At 44.0% G+C, this 10,964-nt stretch overlaps 1 protein-coding gene across 1 annotated transcript in view; it reads right to left on the bottom strand.

The window, feature by feature from the left end:
* Positions 1 to 1,530: 1,530 nt before the first annotated feature.
* LOC102567257 (bMERB domain-containing protein 1) overlaps positions 1,531 to 10,964 on the bottom strand; it is a 94,694-nt gene continuing 85,260 nt past the window's right edge. The window contains exon 7 of the mRNA XM_014595678.3: positions 1,531 to 8,682. The gene's annotated coding sequence lies outside the window, so the exon portion shown is untranslated. The remainder of the gene's footprint in view (positions 8,683 to 10,964) is intronic.

The raw sequence follows: 10,964 nt of genomic DNA, 5'->3' as shown, positions 1-10,964 counted from the left end.
GGGCAGGAATTCGAGTCTGACCATGTCCTAATTGGCCTGCACCTGTCTCTGATGGGGCCCGAAGCATCCTTGGCCACATTTGTCTACTGTAATCTGCCAATAAGGTCTCAGTGAACCGAAATGTCAGGGCCAGAGATAGGGTAGTAGTCAGTGGCTGCTCCAGTCAGGGTTGGGCAGGGAGTCTGGGATCCACAACTAATCACTAATTCTCATTTCCTTTTCCCTTTTGCCTTCATTTTGGCTGCTATGAGTGGCTTGTGCGGAAACTATCCGGCGCTAGAGGCAGAGGGAGAGCCAGTCAAGTGCTCTCCAGTCCAGTCGAGAAACAGATGATGTCCTCCTATCCTTTCTCTCAGATGCAGGGAGTATCTGGTGCAAAAGCTGCACTAACCCTAAAGCCCATTTCACTGAGAAGAGCATCTTGGTAACAGTGGACCTTTTGGCACATCTCATTTTACTGCAGACCTCTCATTTCCCTCCTCCTAGCAGTGACATGCAAGGACGTACACAGAGCTGGTGTGTGCCATACTGGAGATGTGTACCCCCAAACTCAAGTGTACCCATGTCCTGTAGTCAATTGAACCTGTCCAATTCTGCTCTCTAGGGAGACTGTTGACCCCAAAGGACATGCCAGGATTTTCCCCTAAGGACAGATCTGATCTCTAAGCATCATGAAGACGCAGCTTCTAGTATGTTTCCTACCAGCTGTTCCTATTTCTGGTGCTAAGTGAAAACAAAGTCTTTAAGCAATGTGACTCATGTAGGCGTAGGACATGGAACCACACACTAAAATTACTTAGAGCACCAAGGTTAAGCACTGTGGTGCTGTGGATAATAAACAGTTATGTGTTTTAATAGCTTACCTTTTGCTTGGGAAATTGCAGGGGTTTTAGAGCTTTCTTTCTTGTGATAGAAGATAGATGATTAAAGGGCTGGAATAACCTGCAGTTTGTTTTGCTTCATGTTAATTGAAAACCCGCAATATTTTGAAATGTTGCTCATTGGTTAAATCAGGAATCCATCACCACTTATTATGAAATGACCTTTCAGCTGTGCACTTTACTTACCCAGTACATTATGCCCCACTCTCACATCTGCCACAGGCTGTGTATCTCCAGTCTAAAGTGCCCTTGTACTGCTGTACACTCAGGTGTTCATTTTGCACCTGGGATTTCCACAGATAGTTTTATCTTCATAGCAGTCTTCATTATCCTATGGCAGTGGGTTTTGTGTATTGATAGTGCAGTGAACTCACCAGTGTGCATGTAGTGCTCCTGTGCTCTACACTGGATGAATCAGAATTGCTCAATTGTGTGCCCAAGACCATCTGCTGCTAATGGTGTTTTTCTTCTCATTCAAGTGGTAAGGGCTTGTGGTGCTGAAGCAGCAAGACATGAGTTCTCTCTCTGTTATCACCATGAAATTCTGTGCGACTCTGATGCGACATCCACAAAAGGCCAGGTGCCCATGCATTTGTTGCAGCATCTATCGGGAAGAGGCCCATTTGAAAGACAAGGCATACAGAGTATATGCTATACAGAATACATTTATTGAGAAACAGCTGTACAGAACAATTCACACACCTTTGACTGTACAAAGCCACATTTGTAAGTCCATGACACAGGTATTTTGTGAGGGATACATAATCTGATCTCTTAGGCAACCTAGAAGGAGGCCAGAGCAAATAACCAGTAGCACAGGGACAAACACCTTGCTTGTAACCAACTGCTCTTCCAAAGTATTTGTCTCTTTTCACTGTGGCTGTCTGTCACTTGGGATCTGAGTGATATCTTCATTCTGCATAAATTCACTTTGTAAGGGACAGAACAGTGAGCTTCTTTGGGGTTAGGGGATCAAAACCTTTTTTCACTTTTTATAATGCTAGATTGAAATTTATACTGGTGGCTGGTAATCTCTCTCACCAGGAGATATGTGGCTGAGAACAGCTATTTGATTTTCACTGACTTTGGACATAGAAGCCTGCAACAAAACTTTGAGTTTGGAGACTATTTCTTTGCTCAGGGTAGCTTGCTAAGATTTATTTTCCAGTTTTAAAGCAGTTAAGCAACTGGCAACTGAAGTCAGCAACTGGCAACTGCCCAAGGTTTAAGCACTGTAGGTGCTCACACATTACAGCAGGTGCAACAGAATATACTTAATGACTATTAGTAAATCCAGGAGAAGTGCACTATCTCTGCACAGGCTGGGCTGCAGTCTCCATGTTGCCTGGATGCACTGCATGGGGAAAGTGCAAGGACTTCACTGCAGCTCCCTGCTGCCATGTCATCTGGCTCTGATGCAAATTACAGACAGTAAGAAGTTCTAATTTGCATCTTTGGCATTAGGCTTGGTCGTGGCCATACAACTGTGGGGAATCCATGGAGAATCAGGCCTAGCAGAGATCAACTATGATATACCCCTTTAGATGCTTCGCCGTGCCCCCTTTGCATCCCCTTTGCATCCCACTTCTTCCTTCTTTTAGGCAAAGACAGTGATAGAAGCAGCTGGGCAGAAACCAGTGGAGGGCTTCCCTGTGCAGGGAGGATTCTCCTCTGATCATTTCTGGCTAGTTTTAGTCTACTTTGTTCAGCATGAGTAGACTAAAAAGGCAGCCCACATGACCTGCCGTGCAATCAGATACTGGCCACAAACACATTCACTTATGGTTTGGTTTCAGTACCTGTGACAAGTGCTCAGCTGCTAAGAGCAACGGAACATTGTCCCTCTACAGAGCAAAAGCTACTCCTTGAGAAACTGCTTAAACCTGGGGCCTCCCATCTTTCCATAGACACTGTATGGTGGATACCTGTGTTTTTACTTGTCATCACATCACAACGCCTGTCCTTACATTTACTGAAGGAGCCAATTCCTCTCCCATTCACCATCCCAGGATCTACCTGCTCACCTGTTGGCTGTGAGAAGCACCTCTCCTATCAGCTATTAAAAGGACCTTCTCTGATTAGCTGCTGTAGGGCCACCTCTCCTCCCATTTTCTTTCACCTATGGTAAATTCAATCATTGTGTATATAATATGAGGGAAGCATTTGATTTATTGTAGTTCATGGAAACAAAGGGGAGGAGCCTGCGCACTTTCTGCAAAGCACTAGCAGAGCTTGTGAATCTGTACAGACCACAAATTGAGAACCACTGAATTAGAATGAAGAGTATTAAAGTAACAGGATCTCAGTAGTATCACTGCCGCTAATGCAGTGAGCTCTAGGGTTACCAACACAGCTGATCTTGCTTGGAAATGAAGGGTGGGGGAGGCAAACATCTGTCTCTTGCAAGTGAGTCACACATACAGAGTGACTGGCAGCTGGGCTTGCAGACCTGTCAGGCAGTAGATTTCCACTGTATGCTGACAGCTCCAATCAGCATCTCATGGTGCTGAGCCAAATATAGGTCCTGCCTGATGTGGCCTGGAACTTAAGCAAAGCATGTTTGTGCCTCAGTAACTTCCCCCCTGCACTTGTTCACTTCAACCTCAAGATGGATCCACTCTCCTGCGATTCGGAGGAACAGCTGGACACGGGACGGAATTTTATTTTCCCCCCGTTGTGTCTAAATGGCTGATTCCTGACTGTGTGAGTCGTGCTGTTGCTACCTATGCAAAGTGTGTGATTCTACTACCCCTGCAGTGTGGACACATAAGCAAGCATGTGTAGGCTCAGCATACACCATAGGCTGTACACTGGCTGGGTATGTGCATGGCTAGGTATATACATACCTGAATGTAAGTCTTGGAAACAGCAGGGGGGGAGAAGGGCCCTCCCATATGTGATTCCAATAGCTGAGGGCACTTGCCCAATAAGCAGAAGACCTAGGTTATAGGTCTACCTACCCAGAGGGGGTTTGCCTTCAATGCGTTTGAGTTCCCAGCACAATACTCTAACAACCACAACACAAGTTAGCCATTATCCAGACCCTTCTCCAACACTCCTCTGGAAACTGAGACACTGAGATGGAGAACCTGCATTCATGTGTGAGCAGCATATGAAAAAAAAGAGTCCAGGACTTCTTGACTGAGAAGATTTTAAATCCTGGAGTCAATTTTGTGCCTTTTAGGTGTTTTGCAAGAGAAATAATATGAAAAACAAAGATAAATACTGTTACTTAACTGACTGGTGGAGGTTCATTCTGTTCTCTTGCAGTATCAGCAAACCTGGCCGAACTCATGCACTTCAGTATGAAACAGAGTAAATCTTCCCGCTCTTCTGAGCAATTTAGCTTATATCCCATCTAAACCCCCTGCTCTTACACAGCTATTTCTATCCAGTGTTAATGTAATATAAAAACAGACACACATTTATCTGCAATGAAACAGATGCCCCTAAAAGAGCGTAATTCCCCTGCAATGGAAACCTCTGCCCAGAGGAGTAAGTAGGAATTTTGGTGACATGGGGAGATGGGTGTGTGTGTGTGTGTGTGTGTACTGCAGCACCCTGGGGATAACTTTCTAATGCCCCCTAAATTGACATCCATCCCTAATTATGCTACTGCTTTTGCCATCTGTTAACAAAAACACTAGAAATATGACTGAGTGACCCAAAGAGCACCATGACCACCCCCTACAAATAAGCATACATGTACAATCAACAATCACATACTGCAGAACAGTTCAGAATCCCATTTCCCCTCCTAACCCACTCCTTCATTTGACCTCAATTGCCTGACCCCGCATCTAGATCTGGCAGCATACTTGATAGTCCACAGTTCTGGGATATTTTGAACCAGGTTGAGGAGTGAATTTCAAATTGACAGGCCCTTCCTGAGACTGCCCTGCCAAGCAGCTCCCTGTCCCAAAGATCAACTAACTCAGGCTGAGGCTGATCACAGATGCAATGGTATCCTACATGGAGTGAAGGAGGATCTCAGGGCTTGTTCTTTTAGGGTTTATAGATGGAGACCAACACCTACATTCAGGAATGTGTGTGAAGGGAGAGCAGTTAGGAGGCCTATAGGACATATTATCCACAGGGATCAGAGAATGGCCCAAGGCTTGCTAGAGACAGTTTCCTGGGATCCAGGGGCAAAAGTGCAACATAAATCCTAGTCATATCAGGGCTGGATGGCCTCTGGTGTTACTCTACCACTACCTGGGCAATCACTGTCTAACAGAGACAGTAGCATGATGAAAATGCTATATGGCACACTTCAGCGTTGGACACAGATACTCAAGCTAGCTGCCAATGAGCTAGTATGGGGATACTGGGTGAAGGCTGGCTGGGGCAACACAGAGCTCCACATGGGTTAACTCAGCCTGCTTATCAGCAGAGTACTCTACGCTATTCTGCAGCTTGTAGAGCAGACTTATTTAAAGTGTCCTATACTCTAGGACAGCAGTTCCCAAACTAGGGGTTGTGACCCCAAGGGAATCACAGCACTTATGGGTGAGGTCACAAACCCCATGGATATTCAACTGTAAAAGTCAAACTTGCACCAGAAGTGGGAAGGCAAGCCTGGGAGTGGACCTGCATGCCAAGAAAGACTGAGAACTGCTGCTCTAGCAAGTACCAGGCTGTGACTACAGTAGACACCAATATACACTAATAAATAAGTAACTAATAATTAAGGGAGATGCCAGACTCAACTCACATATAACATGAGGGGGAGCTGGGTTACATTTTCAGAGATAACAAGCTAACATGTTAAACCCTTTGAGCTTCACTCCTGTGGTTATGAGGGTGTGCCTTGCTCTGAAGCTCTAGAGATTTTCTGGCTGCACACAAAGGGAAACCTCTGTATAAATCAGAGAAAGATGAATTTAGTCAAGCAGGAAAAGCAGACAGGAAGCCCATCAGGAAGGTTAGAAAACAGGTCCCTGTGTACTATGGGAGGGACTCAAAACTGGGAGGGAGGGCGGGAGGGCGGGGGTTCCCTATTGTTGTGTGCAACTAAAATAAAATATATTGTAAAACCTCATTAATTCGAAACACAGGAGACCAAAAAATATGGACTTCAAAATAAATGGGTTCCAAATAAATGAACCAATAGTGATTTGCATATATGCAAATTACTACCCATATCTACAGACTTCATTCACTCATGTACGGACCTAAATGATATGAACAAAATGCGGAGTTATCCCAGGGACTAATTATGCAGATGTCAGGGGCTATAACACAAGGAGTTCCTAATGTAGACCAGCAGCAATGATCTAGGGACCCTTTCTCTTTTGCTCAATGTAATTAAGGAACTGTCCCGCCAACTGCCCCCCTCTCACCTTTGATCCCACCTATCGATGGAAACCCCTTGTGGATTTGGCATCTCCAGTCCCATGAATCCATCCCTGATCCAGCCCCCAATCTTGCATATAAATGGGGCTGCTGCCCTATCGCCCATCCCTGCATTCTCCCTTGCACCCTGACACTTGCTGTCCTAAGCCCTGGCCCCTCGGTGTACTCCTGCCTCCTTGGGCACTCCCAGCCTTCAGGGATTGCCCTGGCAGTGAGGTCCCCAGGCCTGTTGTGCACAGCCTGCATACTGTACAGCAGGGGGGATGCAGACCCCACCTTCCCTCTGGCCATCGAGTGCCTGAGGGGACAGGAGCATGTGGACTGCTCAGGGCTTGGGACAGCAGGTGCCAGGGCACAACAAAATCTGCAGGGGTGGGAGGTGGGGGCAGCAGCCCCAGCTACATACATAATCATGGGCAGGATTGGGGGTTGGTGAAACCGGGGCGGGGAGGGGAAGCGAGGTGTTAGTGGGACACTTCTGCACTTAGATTCATCCAAGCAGAAGAAAAAGGGGCCCTATTTCATTGCTGCTGGTCTATATTAGGAACTCCTTGTGCTACATCCCATGACATCTGCTTAATCAATCACTGGGATAATATTTCATTTTTTTTCTTATCAGTTAGTAAGGTCTGCACATGGGTGACCTAAGTCTGTACATACCCATAGTGATTTGGATACATGCAAATTACTATCTGTATGCTTATTTTGATCCCATTTACAGTATTTCAAAGTTGGTATTTTTTGGTTCCTTGTGTTTCAAATTAACAAGGTTTTCCTGGTCCAAGGGACCAGAAAACAGCTTTGAATTTCAAAGGAGACATCTATCATATTATGCATATAGTAATGCATAGAAAAACCTATCCTTCTGGCTATGGGAGTGACATAGCTTTGAAGTATCCAACACTTTGAACTCTCTGATACCAAATTAACAAGGTTTTTCTGTAATCAGCTACATGGGACAGTAAATGAAATGATGGCAGTGGTCCACCAGCACCTTGCTTCACATTCCACCAGAAAACCCATGACTGATGGTCACACATCAGGCCAAATAGGAAATTCTTCTCATAGTCCTACAGAGAGCTTCAGCAAAACTGAGCTAAAGGCCTGCCATGCATCAAAGAGCAATACAGCTCACAGAGAGCCATGTGCCACCCCAAAATGTCTGGAGGAAGAATCCATGTCAGCTTGAAAAGCAGAACGCTGCGGCATAGATGTCCACAAAATAGCAGATCAACTGTCTTGTTGAGCTCTCAGCAGTAATGACTTTGGATGTATGGGTACTATGGAAGTATAGAACACAAGGGGTCAAAAGTAGGGCTAAATGAACTTCATGGAGCTCAGGGCTTTGGCTAATGATGTTTCTGGGTTTACCAGATTAGTCTGAATTCTTTTTCCAGTAAAGCTGTTTTAATGCTAAAAACAGACATATTCCTAGGCAGCCATAAAGCAGACTGGGGAGTCAGTTATTAAACAGGAGACCCTCCAGATACTGAACTGTCCCACTTGTCTGTGGGCCAAATTCTCCTCTGAGTCACGCCATTGATCCTAGAAGGGCAGTTCTGATGTGCCTGAGGGAAGAATTTGAGTAATATGTCTGCTTTCATTAGGAGTTTTCATCTCATATTTATCTCCTCCTTTCCTCTCCACTCCCTATCTGTTTTCTCCTCTGCTGTCACCATGTTTTTCTTTTTTTTTTTTTTCTTCTTCCTTCCTCTATTTTCCCCTTTTTCTGCTAACTGGATCATGGACCCAGTGCTGAGGCTGGAATGTGAATGCAGTGTTTCAATGGGTTTGAAACCAATTTCCCTACCGTAAATTTATAAACACATCAGGGTCTGCATTCAGGCAACACATCATTGACAATATACACTTCTAACAAATTAGTCCTCACGGGACTTCTCTTTTTGGTTTTGTACTCTGACCCTTCCCAGAGCATCATTCACAGCCATCACACGTGTGACAGCAAAATGGTACATTCGCAATATCCAAACCAGAGACTTTTTCCTAGAAGGGGTTCTTTCGAGCCAGCCCATTGAGATGAACTATGGAATGGGTAAGAAGCAGGAGGTAAATGTGACACCCTGTTGCCATGTCAGAGCACTGCAAAATGTGAGGGGTGTGATGTTTAACGAGTGCAAACTCTCCCAAGTCCCCTTTTTATTCTGTTTGCTTAAAAGCTACAGACAGATCCAGTTTGTCTGACGTTCCCTTGCATGTGCCTCTGCTGTTGCTCCACAAGCCTCTGCCAGGCTGAGATCAGTTGGTAGCTGTGGTTTGCTGATGTCATGAAGGACACTACCTTTTAAGTGGCACTGAGAAACAAGCCAATGTCTACGCTTGTAACCGCCAGCTCAGAAATGTCCTTTTAGTGTTTGTGCCATGGTGGGAAGCATGAGCAATGATGGGAAGTGGAAGCTCTCAGGAGCTGCAGACTCTGCCTGGAGTCCTGTTGGGAAAGGATCAGAGAGAGGAAATGGACATCACAAGGTAATCAAAATGCAGCTCAGCTCGCCCTGACTGACTGAAGGCCTGACCGTGCGGTACTGGGTGGCTAATGGGAACGGGACCAGCTCTCATGAATCAGGCTGCTACGATCAGGCCACATCCCAGAATAGAAAAGCCTCACATCAGTATTTAAGGAAAGGCTTTTCCTCTTAAGAGAAGATGACATATTACTACACTGACAATGATAATACCTAGTTCTTATAATACCTGTCATCAGATCTCATTACCAATCATCCAGCAATCCTGCAAGGCCCATCAGGCACTGAGTGAAATGTGTGTGCCTAAAATGGCTAGAGATTGGTAGATGGAGGATATCAATTTTCACTGTCTTTGTCAGCCACTCCAAATTAAATGGCAAGATAGGATCAGAAAGGCAGACCCTGCAAAAACCTCATTAGTCCTGGTATGGTTGCAACAACTATTTTTGTATAGACATATTTTTATGTGGAAGACCAATAAATTATGAAACCTCTATATCAAGGGATGGTGTTATTGTGCCATTCCCAAAAGCTTTGGGAGGAGAATAGGATCACTAATAATGGACACCGGACAGACTGTCCTGAGGACTTAATCAAGACTGATCCACCTTGCATTAGATCCACAAGGAGCCTAGGCTCGTTTGGAATTGGTCAGTAAATCTCAAAGTACTTTACTGAGAAGGCCTCAGTTTAAGAGATGGGAACATTGAGGTAGATGACTTACCAAAGGTCACCCAGCAGAAAAGGAGCAGGAAGAGAACCCAGCTCTCCTGTATCCCAGCGCAGGCTGCAATCCACTAGACCACAATAGCTCTCTGGTGTTTTAGCATCCCCTGGCTTTTAAAGATCTCAAAGCATTTCCTTTGTCTGCTCAGGACCAGAGGTATCTTCATTAAAACCTACATTTTCTCCCTTCACATTCCCATGTTTCTCACCTGTTAGATCCTGAAATATATTCTGAATGCTGAACTTCTTGTTTAACAATCACTTTCATGACAATGATCTCACTGGCCCAGTTTTGCCACTGCTGGATGTGACACCAGTGCATACTGATGCGAGAGGGAAGAAGCACTAATGCAAAGCTGGTCAAAACCCAGAAGAATTATTTAATGAAAAACTGAAAATTTTCTAAGTTTTTTCCTTTCCTTGATTCAATTTTTTTTTCAGAATTTTGCAGTTTTACTTAATTTTTTTTCTCTACATATTTATCATAATTTTGGCTTTATCATATAGCAACCTCAATAAAACTTTGTATAAAATGTCAATAAAAATGTTGATAAAAGCCCTCATTACAATATCAGCAAAATGGAAAACCTAGGTAACTTTTGTTTTAAAAAAAGCTTAATTAAAAAGGTTAATTTTAACAAAACAATCGCTACCCTGATGTCTTCAGTATTATCCAATGGAAGAGAAATAAGAAAATACACCTGCTATATCACTGCCAGAGGTATCTAAAAGCCGAAACTCCCTTTCAGTGAACAAAAGCTCTTCTCAGTCAGGAAACCTAAGGAACTAACAAAAAGCCCGATGTTTCTCTTTCTAGCTTAGTCAAGTAGCCTTTCTAGGCTAGGTGCTGTTAGAAGTACAACAATCAGGGGTTTTTTTTCTTTCTTTTGGCGCTCAGCTACAATCACAGAAAGTGCAAACATTGCTGCTAGTCTGCAAGCTAACCAGCTCTGCAACAATATTTCTGTCACAGCTTTAGAAGTTAGTTTCTCTGAAACTGTTGGAGTCAAATATTAAAACTAGTAGAAATCCCATATTCCAAAATACTATATCCCTTTGCAGAAAACATTGCTTCTCACCTTCCACATTTTCTGTGGATGGTAAAAGTACATTTGAATTTAAGTGAGAGAACTAAGCAAGGTAGTAATCAGAGGGTGCGTCTACACGTTCATTAATGTGCTGGAATTATGGTGCATTAAGTTTAGTACCTCTAAAACAGGTACTAATTTAATGTGCTGTAATTAGCATGTTTACGTGATGCTAACGCGCAGTAGATGAATTCTACTGTGCATTAGTATGGTTTTTTCCTGCCACACTAATGCACAGTAGAATTAATCTACTGTGCATTTAGTGTCTTGTGTAGATGCCCTACCCAGAGTGATGTAACTCTAAAAGTGTGCTGTTGCAGGGCCTGCAAGGTTTAAGAGTGACTAATGACTGATGTAAATCATTTGAGAGATGCAATTCCTACATTTATAAGGCATTTGTTTATATTCTAACAAATGCTGAAGGGATTAAG

Source organism: Alligator mississippiensis, chromosome 8 (genome assembly GCF_030867095.1).
Source record: "Alligator mississippiensis isolate rAllMis1 chromosome 8, rAllMis1, whole genome shotgun sequence".
In the NCBI taxonomy this organism is placed as follows: domain Eukaryota; kingdom Metazoa; phylum Chordata; order Crocodylia; family Alligatoridae; genus Alligator; species Alligator mississippiensis.
The sequence above is the reverse complement of the archived record's forward strand: the minus strand, read 5'-3'. Positions and strand labels throughout refer to the sequence as shown.